The sequence below is a fragment of the Amblyomma maculatum genome, chromosome 5, assembly GCF_055883805.1.
Source record: "Amblyomma maculatum isolate TAMU_Amacu chromosome 5, ASM5588380v1, whole genome shotgun sequence".
Classification (NCBI taxonomy): Eukaryota; Metazoa; Arthropoda; class Arachnida; order Ixodida; family Ixodidae; genus Amblyomma; species Amblyomma maculatum.
In genome coordinates this window covers 36,353,159-36,362,862 of record NC_139348.1, presented here as the reverse complement: position 1 = coordinate 36,362,862, position 9,704 = coordinate 36,353,159, and positions in this window count along the sequence as shown.

The following is a 9,704-nucleotide window of genomic DNA, read 5'->3' as shown; positions in this document are numbered from 1 at the left end:
CATCTAGCCCAACTTCAAGTTTTGTTAAACTATCCAATGATATATGACTTGATTCTATTGTCTGAAGTTAAACTTTAATCATAGTTAATTAAATAACGTCTATTAAACACTGGCAATCAGTGTATTACAATCGCACTAGATATAAGCTATCCTGTGATATATGACTTGGCATTGTAGCTTAAAGTTCAAGTAGTAATCACAATTATCTAATTAATGGTGATTAACTAAAATAAGTTCAAATGTTAATCACAATTAACAAGTTAGTCTTAACAAATCTGGCAGTTAGTGTAGCGCGAACGTGCTCTATCCAATGATAGCTATCGTAAGCTATCCAATGATATATGACTTGATGCTATATTGGTTTTACCGCGCTAACACTTGAACGACAGAAAAGACAAACACCACGGAGCGCGAACTAACAACTGGTCTTAATGGATGAAACGGAAGTCATTTTATACACAAAACGTGATCGTCATCAAACGAACATAAGCAACGAGGAACCATGATGAAACAATCATCGCAGGGAACAAAGGCATACAGCTAGACACACTCATCGCGATAATCTAAGCAAATCAACTTCTTTCGCAGACGACAGTGATACGTTGCTGATACACATATCGGCCCTGACGGATTTTATTTCAAACGCTTCTGTGATCTCTTTTTCGGTTTTATTATCAGAATGCAAAATAACAGCGGTTTTTTCAAATTGAGGCTTACATTTGCAGTGCTGGCAATGCGTAGCCAGCTTCCCTGGATGCGCGATTGATTTGCAATTGTTAGCATGCTCGTTTAGCCTTTTGTTTATGCACCGACCCGTTTGGCCGACATACTTCAATCCGCATGAGAGGGGGATGGAATAAACCACGCCTGTATCGCATTCGACGTGTTTCCTCTCATGGTTGGTGGTGCAACGTAGTTTGGGTGTTTCATCGAGTCTGTTTATTTTTGCGCACAACCCCGATAGCTTTTTGGGTGCCGTGAACACCACAGGGACTTCGTGCCTGCCTGCAATCTTTCTTAGACCGTGCGATACTCCGTGTACATACGGGATGACAATCGGACGCGTGATCTTCTTGGAACCTTCAGGGTAATTTTTTTTTTCCTTTTTTTTTTTTTGTGGTCAATGTTTTTAAGATTTTTTCTGAAATCGAGGCCAGGAGAATATCAGGGTACCCGCTATCTTTTAACCTTGCAACCTGTTGGATAATTCCTTGCTCTACCTTATGCACGCATGACTTCCTGATGCTCTGAATTATACATGTATTAGCGATGGACCGTTTGATTAATTTTGAGTGTCCGGAATCATACCTTAAAATCGCCTTCTCTCCTTTTGTCTTGTAAAGCCAACACGTGTGCTCTAGGCCCTTATGAATTTCGAGGTCCAGAAACCTAATCACTGATTGTTCCGGCAGTTCAAACGAGAATTTCAGTCCCTTGAACGCCGTTTCAAACAAATTAATAACCAAGTTGGGGTTTACAGTACTGCTTGCATCGCCAGGAAAACACCAAAAAATCAACATAACGGAAACATGCAAGCACTCCGAGGAATTCGAGCTGGTGCTTCAATGCCCTATTTCCTTTTGCCATGTACAGGTCAGACAAAATCGGCGCCAAGCAGGAGCCGATGCAGATCCCAGTGCGCTGCTCGAAGAGGTTCCCTTCGAATTCGACAAACAGAGATCCCAAGTAAAACTGAAGCAAGTCTAAAAAAGCACGAACACTAGTATCGCATTGATTCTGGAATTTTGTGGGTCCAAAGTACTCCACAGCCTCCTCGACGGCGGTCACGGCATCAGGTTTTGGGATGTTGTAGTACATGTCCTGAACATCGATGGAGAGGCAACTAACGTTGCGGCCTTCTTTTAGGTAGTCCACGACTTTTTCAGATCCCTGTATTCTGTACGGGTCATCTACTTCCAAAGTACAGAGATGCTGTTGCAGGTATCGTGCCACGCTCCTTTGCCAGGTTTCTTTGTCTTCCACAATCATCCGCAAGGGGTTGCCATCTTTATGGGTCTTAACTGTGTAGAATGGTCGAAGACAAAGGTTCCCTTTTGATTTCAGTTCCCTTGCTAAGCTCTCCAGGCCAGATTTTTCGCAAAGGCTAACCGCTTCTTTTTTCCTGCTTTTCACCTTTTTTATCCCGGATGAGATCCTTTCAAAGTTCTTTAAAATTGTCTCCTGTGCCTTGTGCACGAACTGTTGTATTGTTAAAATGACGAACTGTCCCGTCTTGTCCGAAAGGTGAAACATGAGATTATTGTCTTTGAAAAAATCATTTGTTTCCTTGAAAAGGCGCCCACCTTCGCGAGGCCGGGAGTATCGCTTGACTACCCCAACACCTTCATCAATCACGGCAGGTCTGAATTTTTCCGGTACTCTATTTGCGACAGAATGAACCATGCCCAGGAGCTGGGTTGACGTGGCACAAGGACACTCACGTACGCCTTGAAGCAAGGACTCGCATCACCAGTGCTGGAGGCGCTTCTTGGAAGAATGGTTCCCACAGAGAAGACGGCCAGACGCCTGTGTAAAATGTGTAAAATCCTTTGGGCCGAAAGTTGGCGACAGATTCGGTTCTACCGACAGAACATTCAAGTGATCTGCGAAATGACTCTGGACAAAAGGGCGTGCAAGTCCATGGCTTGGTATTTCTTCGACCTCGCCGAGTTCCTTGGCGAGAAAAACTGGAAGGATTCGTTCGCAGCGCTTCCAAGGAAGGCAATGCAGAAGAATGGGAAACAGGGCCACATCAACCTGTCCGGAATCCAGGTAAATACAAAAGTGAAGGATACTCTTGACAAGGGTCCTAAGTTTGCCGTACAGGTCCATGCCACGTCAACCCAGCTCCTGGGCATGGTTCATTCTGTCGCAAATAGAGTACCGGAAAAATTCAGACCTGCCGTGATTGATGAAGGTGTTGGGGTAGTCAAGCGATACTCCCGGCCTCGCGAAGGTGGGCGCCTTTTCAAGGAAACAGTTGATTTTTTCAAAGACAACAATCTCACGCTTCACCTTTCGGACAAGACGGGACAGTTCGTCATTTTAACAAAACAACAGTTCGTGCACAAGACACAGGAGGCAATTTTAAAGAACTTTGAAAGGATCTCATCCGGGACAAAAAAAGGTGAAAAGCAGGAAAAAAGAAGCGGTTAGCGTTTGCGAAAAATCTGGCCTGGAGAGCCTAGCAAGGGAACTGAAATCAAAAGGGAACCTTTGTCTTCGACCATTCTACACAGTTAAGACCCATAAAGATGGCAACCCCTTGCGGATGATTGTGGAAGACAAAGAAACCTGGCAAAGGAGCGTGGCACGATACCTGCAACAGCATCTCTGTACTTTGGAAGTAGATGACCCGTACAGAATACAGGGATCTGAAAAAGTCGTGGACTTCCTAAAAGAAGGCCGCAACGTTAGTTGCCTCTCCATCGATGTTCAGGACATTTACTACAACATCCCAAAACCTGATGCCGTGACCTCCGTCGAGGAGGCTGTGGAGTACTTTGGACCCACAAAATTCCAGAATCAATGCGGTACTAGTGTTCATGCTTTTTTAGACTTGCTTCAGTTGTACTTGGGATCTCTGTTTGTCGAATTCGAAGGGAACCTCTTCGAGCAGGGCACTGGGATCTGCATCGGCTCCTGCTTGGCGCCGATTTTGTCTGACCTGTACATGGCAAAAGGAAATAGGGCATTGAAGCACCAGCTCGAATCCCTCGGAGTGCTTGCATGTTTCCGTTATGTTGATGATTTTTTGGTGTGTTTTCCTGGTGATGCAAGCAGTACTGTAAACCCCAACTTGGTTATTAATTTGTTTGAAACGGCGTTCAAGGGACTGAAATTCTCGTTTGAACTGCCGGAACAATCGGTGATTAGGTTTCTGGACCTCGAAATTCATAAGGGCCTAGAGCACACGTGTTGGCTTTACAAGACAAAAGGAGAGAAGGTGATTTTAAGGTATGATTCCGGACACTCAAAATTAATCAAACGGTCCATCGCTAATACATGTATAATTCAGAGCATCAGGAAGTCACGCGTGCATAAGGTAGAGCAAGGAATTATCCAACAGGTTGCGAGGCTAAAAGATAGCGGGTACCCTGATATTCTCCTGGCCTCGATTTCAGAAAAAATCCTAAAAACATTGACCGCAAAAAAAAAAAGGGGGAAAAAAATGACCCTGAAGGTTCCAAGAAGATCACGCGTCCGATTGTCATCCCGTATGTACACGGAGTATCGCACGGTCTAAAAAAGATTGCAGGCAGGCACGAAGTCCCTGTGGTGTTCACGGCACCCAAAAAGCTATCGGGGTTGTGCGCAAAAATAAACAGACTCGATGAAACACCCAAACTACGTTGCACCACCAACCATGAGAGGAAACACGTCGAATGCGATACAGGCGTGGTTTATTCCATCCCCCTCTCATGCGGATTGAAGTATGTCGGCCAAACGGGTCGGTGCATAAACAAAAGGCTAAACGAGCATGCTAACAATTGCAAATCAATCGCGCATCCAGGGAAGCTGGCTACGCATTGCCAGCACTGCAAATGTAAGCCTCAATTTGAAAAAACCGCTGTTATTTCGCATTCTGATAATAAAACCGAAAGAGAGATCACAGAAGCGTTTGAAATAAAATCCGTCAGGGCCGATACGTGTATCAGCAACGTATCACTGTTGTTGTCTGCGAAAGAAGTTGATTTGCTTAGATTATCGCGATGAGTGTGTCTAGCTGTATGCCTTTGTTCCCTGCGATGATTGTTTCCTCATGGTTCCTCGTTGCTTATGTTTGTTTGATGACGATCACGTTTTGTGTATAAAATGACTTCCGTTTCATCCATTAAAACCAGTTGTTAGTTCGCGCTCCGTGGTGTTTGTCTTTTCTGTCGTTCAATGTGTTAGCGCGGTAAAACCAATATGAATAACCAACTAGGCCCAATTCTCGCCATTTTGATGCTATAGTCTGAAGGTAAACTTTTAATCATAGTTAATGAAATAACAGCAATTAACAAATACTGGCAATCAGTGTAGTGCAATCGTGCTATATATAAGCAATCTTCTGATATATAACTTGGCATTGTAGCCTAAAGTTCAAGTGATAATCACAATTATCTAATTAACGATGTATAAATGAACATGTTCGTAGCCTGCAATTAGTGTAGTGCGAACATGCTCTGTATAAGCTATTCAATGATATATGACTATGCTATTGTCAGAAGTTCAATTTTTAATCAGTTAACGAATGGCAAGTAATTAATTGCAATTAGTCAATGCAAGGCATCCATTGATATATTACTTGATATTGCAGTTGAAAGTTCATTTTTATTCACAATCAACTATTGTACCTACAATAATTTTATTGCTATTATACTCGACATAAGCTTTCAATTTATATAGCAGTCATGGTATTGAAGTTAGAATAAAACAAAGTACTCAGTTGCCGTGGACACTTTATACATTAGGTACACGATGCTCATCAACCAAGTAATGATACACATTGAAACAATGCATCGGCTAACGATATTTTCTACTAAGGAATGTCATTTTGGTTTAATTACCAAGCTGTGATCCCTGCAAAACTCCACGTAATGTTCCTTATCAGTTAATTCGGCCAATTTCTCCTTTAACTCACCCTGGTTCTACATATACAAAGCGTGCAAGCTTGGGACCAAAATGGAAGCTTGACGGCCGTTAGGCTCCCTACCGTCGTAATTGCCTTACTGCTGCTACTGCCCTAACATCCCGGGCTTGAACTGCAGTGAAGCAGTTGCGCCCTGAGCCTGCTCATACACTCGAAGTGAGAAGCACATTTTCTTTCGAGTGCATAGTATTTTTTTAGAGGTAGCGCATCTGTGAGCAGTATATTCACCCGATAGCGACGGCAAATGAAAATGGAGGGCGCAGCGGTGATCATTATGGATGCGTGCACAATTTTTTTTTTTTTTTGTCATGTCCCTTGAAGCGATTGTCTCGCTTCAAGGCATTGCGGGCATCTATTTATGCAATATTAGATCACTTGTCGTACATATAACTTCTCTCATTGCTTGAAATCGCAGAACGGGCCCAGTCAGGCGAGGAAGAGCAACACATATATATATGTCCAAAACACACACCTTTAGTCTCTCCATCCGGCTTGTATTTGTTCTTTGGCATTCTTGGTGGCCTATCAAGAATAGGAATCTTCCGCGACGGCACGACACCAGCTTTCAGTCATGGTCGCAAAGGATTCAGATCTTTAAAATAACAAATAATAATAATAATTTTTATTCAGTATAGCATTTAAAACAACATACCACATTTTGTTACGAGTAGTCCGCTATGAATTGTGACGGCTAACTTACCTAGGTGGCTCCAAATGTAATCTTGTGTCTTGAAGTGCTCACTGCATGCGAACATGTTATCACTTACTTCTTTCATAATACACAGCTTCGCGACCCACAGTGCCCTCAGTTTATTGTTCTTAGAGAATCTATGGAGGCTCATTTCACCTGGCACTGTGCGATTTGTGCACTGTGGGACACTACATATGCGATTGCTGTTCCATTTCCCTTTCGGCATGTGCGAAGGGTTGCTACCTCGATCCTGCCGCTCCTGCACTGTCACCACTCGTTTGGTTCAAAGAAAAGCTGCACCTGCACATGAACACGAGGGAGAAAGAGACGAGACGTGATTGTGCAGGTGCGCTACTTTTTTCCCAGAATGTCGTACCAACTCGCCCATCCTTCACGCATAAGATGTGATGTTTCTAGAATTTTGACTGCTGATTAATGTCTTGTAAAATATGTACACTGGCCTGCATAAATGTGCTAGGCACACTAATTACTATCGTTTTTCAACACAAGCTGCGATTTTGGATACATACATGGGTTTCGGAGGGGGGAGGGGGCATGCATGGGCTTGGAGGGTTACTGCGACGTCCTTAATTGGGGCTTTACTTAGAGGGTGTGCTGTGGATTACCAGTGACTGCAGTAGCAGATCCACTACCCTGTATGGTTGGATAGTCAAGGAAACTGACTCAGGGGCCAAATTATGCAACAATAAACCAGTCACAAATAAATCTGTTAGCCCCTTTTCTATTAGTTTTGGCATTGGCCAGTAGACGGGGCTTGGATCAATTTGTGAATGGCTTTGCAGTTTGATTGTTGCATAATTTTACCCTTAGACGAGGAGGCTGATGTTTTGTGCTGGCTGGATAGATAGCTTTGATATGTTTTTGGTGATCAGCAGGATAAAGCTTTTTTATTTGGTACCTTGAAGGCCTCTAGTATTGGCTATTACATGAGGGATAGCATGACAGATATTAATCAATTGCTTTCTTGAAGTAGATGGGGTTGCTATAATGCAGAGCCCATTATCAGATCATTCTTTTCCAAGATGACATATATATCTCATGACAAAAAATTATTGACAGTATACTATGGTGTTTGTAGCAGCATGGGGTAGATGGCCTTGCTGTGGCTGATTTGGCTGGAGAGGTGGTGAGCTGGTGAAATGGATTAATGCTGTAGGTTATTGATATAGAACATATGAAAGAGGCACTATCAGGAAATTTAGCATTGCTTTTCAAGCTTAGGTAAATTGGTTCTGAATTCTAAAGCAGACACACTATTGTAGCAATAAATGAGACGGATGGTATGATTTCGTATTCTAAGGTTGATTAAAAGTTAGATTAGTAAGGATTCTATTTTTTTTATTTGCATTTAAGTTCAATACAAACAAAAGTTTGATAAGCTAAAAAGTCGACGGATGGGGTTGAAAATCGCAGAGTGCAACGTATAATACCAAAGGTTCAATTAGCTTCATCAGCAATATACATATGGGATGACCAGTTAGATTATGTAGTATTACCCAAGTACTTACAGAGGAAACGGAGGTCACTTCGGAACCTAAATGAAATATTTAGAGGAAATGTGCATCTACATACAGTGGAAGAGCTAACATGTTTTAATTATTTAACGGACATTAATCATTGTTTGCACAGTTTCAATAAGGATGAAACCTTGAAAAATGTAGCACAGCTGTTATATATTGGACGGTAAGTTACACAGTCAGCAATGTTAGAGGAAACATTGTTAGAAGGTTGTTAGCCCCTTAAGGGCCAAATAAATAAAAAAATTATGTTCCCAAATTGCCAAATTTTTTTATTAGGTAAAATGCTTCAGTAACATGTTTGAAACACAAAAAAAATTGCAGAAACAATTTCTGGCGGATAATTATATTTTATTAGTCATTACCTGCCCCCTTGTGCAATACTGTATACCTTACACCTTTGAGGAGCATTGAGAAATAAAAAAATAGATTCGTGAAAGTACAGATAGTATGATGTGGCTTAGAATTACCGTGAAAAAGATGCACCATTGCTTCTAGATGCGTTCAAACTAAATGAGACCACAGTCCGTGTGGTAGCGTTGGAAACATGGCACTGCGCAGAGGGCCTTCTCGCACCACCTATTCAGCACCATTCACGGGAGCTCGCCATCGTGTCATCGCTGCTGTCTTCCGCTTCTGATTTGCTGTCGGTAAAAATGTCATCACTATCCTCTTCACTTGAAGAACAAAAAATAGCATCAATCATCACTTGCGCTATCATCCGACGCAGAATAATCTCCTGCACCAGATCCATGCACGCATGATGCCATGGTTTAGAAAATGCGGGAAATGGGATGCAGGAATTTCGCCATCTAGTGTTCAAAATCGCATTCAAGAAAAACGCCAACGATGGGACCCATGCTGCCATCTATGTTTTACGTGGTAAAGTACCGTCTCAAAAACTCGGCTCGCCAAAAGTCCCTTGAAACATTGCGGAAAAGCTATGACGACCTCAGCTTGTCATAAGCAAAAGAAGTGACGATCGCTTGTGACGAGCTGAGCTCGTCATAAGCCCTTAAGGGGAGCAGCAGGGGTACAAGTACTATTCATTCAGAAACAGCTGAGGTAACCAAGGTTACAAAGGTAAGAATTGCTTTCTGTTAAAAAGTTGCAGAGCTATTTTATTACTAAGGCATTAACTCTTAGACGTGAAAGCTTTAGTAGTATTTTGTGCAGTAATTTATTGAAAGGTTTTTCGAAATGAAAGAGGGTATTGGTGGGAATGTCCAGACTAAGGTTTGAGCTTAAGTTGTTAATAAAGACAACTAGTTTGGAATTTCAAAATGTAACTGATGCATAGAACCTAACCATGTGAGAGAATATGTTCCATTAATTTCAAACGTGCTTTTGAGAAATAGAAACTCTCACATAAAAAAGATTAATCCTTCTTTTAGGAACTGGACTGAAATAGTGTGGTAATTCTCACACAAAAGAGATTAATCCTTTTTTTAGGAACTGGACTGATCTTGCTGACTTTTCAATCTTGTGGAAGTACATGTTTCTATGGACTGCTGAAAGAGATGGCACAAAATTATTCTAACAATTTCTTTATTCTTAGCACTTTCAAACTAATGTCATCCACTCTATATGAAGATGCAAGTTTTAATGACTAAGTTTTATGATACCATAAGCACAAAAGTAATGTCTGGCAATGCAAGTTGGTTTAAAGCTGAGAATTCCTGTAATCTGCCTTCAGGTTTCTACATAAAAAGTTGCCGAGGACATGACTACATTCATCATCCGAGATAAAGTTATATAATGGTGGAACGTGTACGTTAATAGTTTAGTTTTCTCTGGTGATGATAAGAAGGCTTTTTCTGCTAATATTTTTCTGACAGGC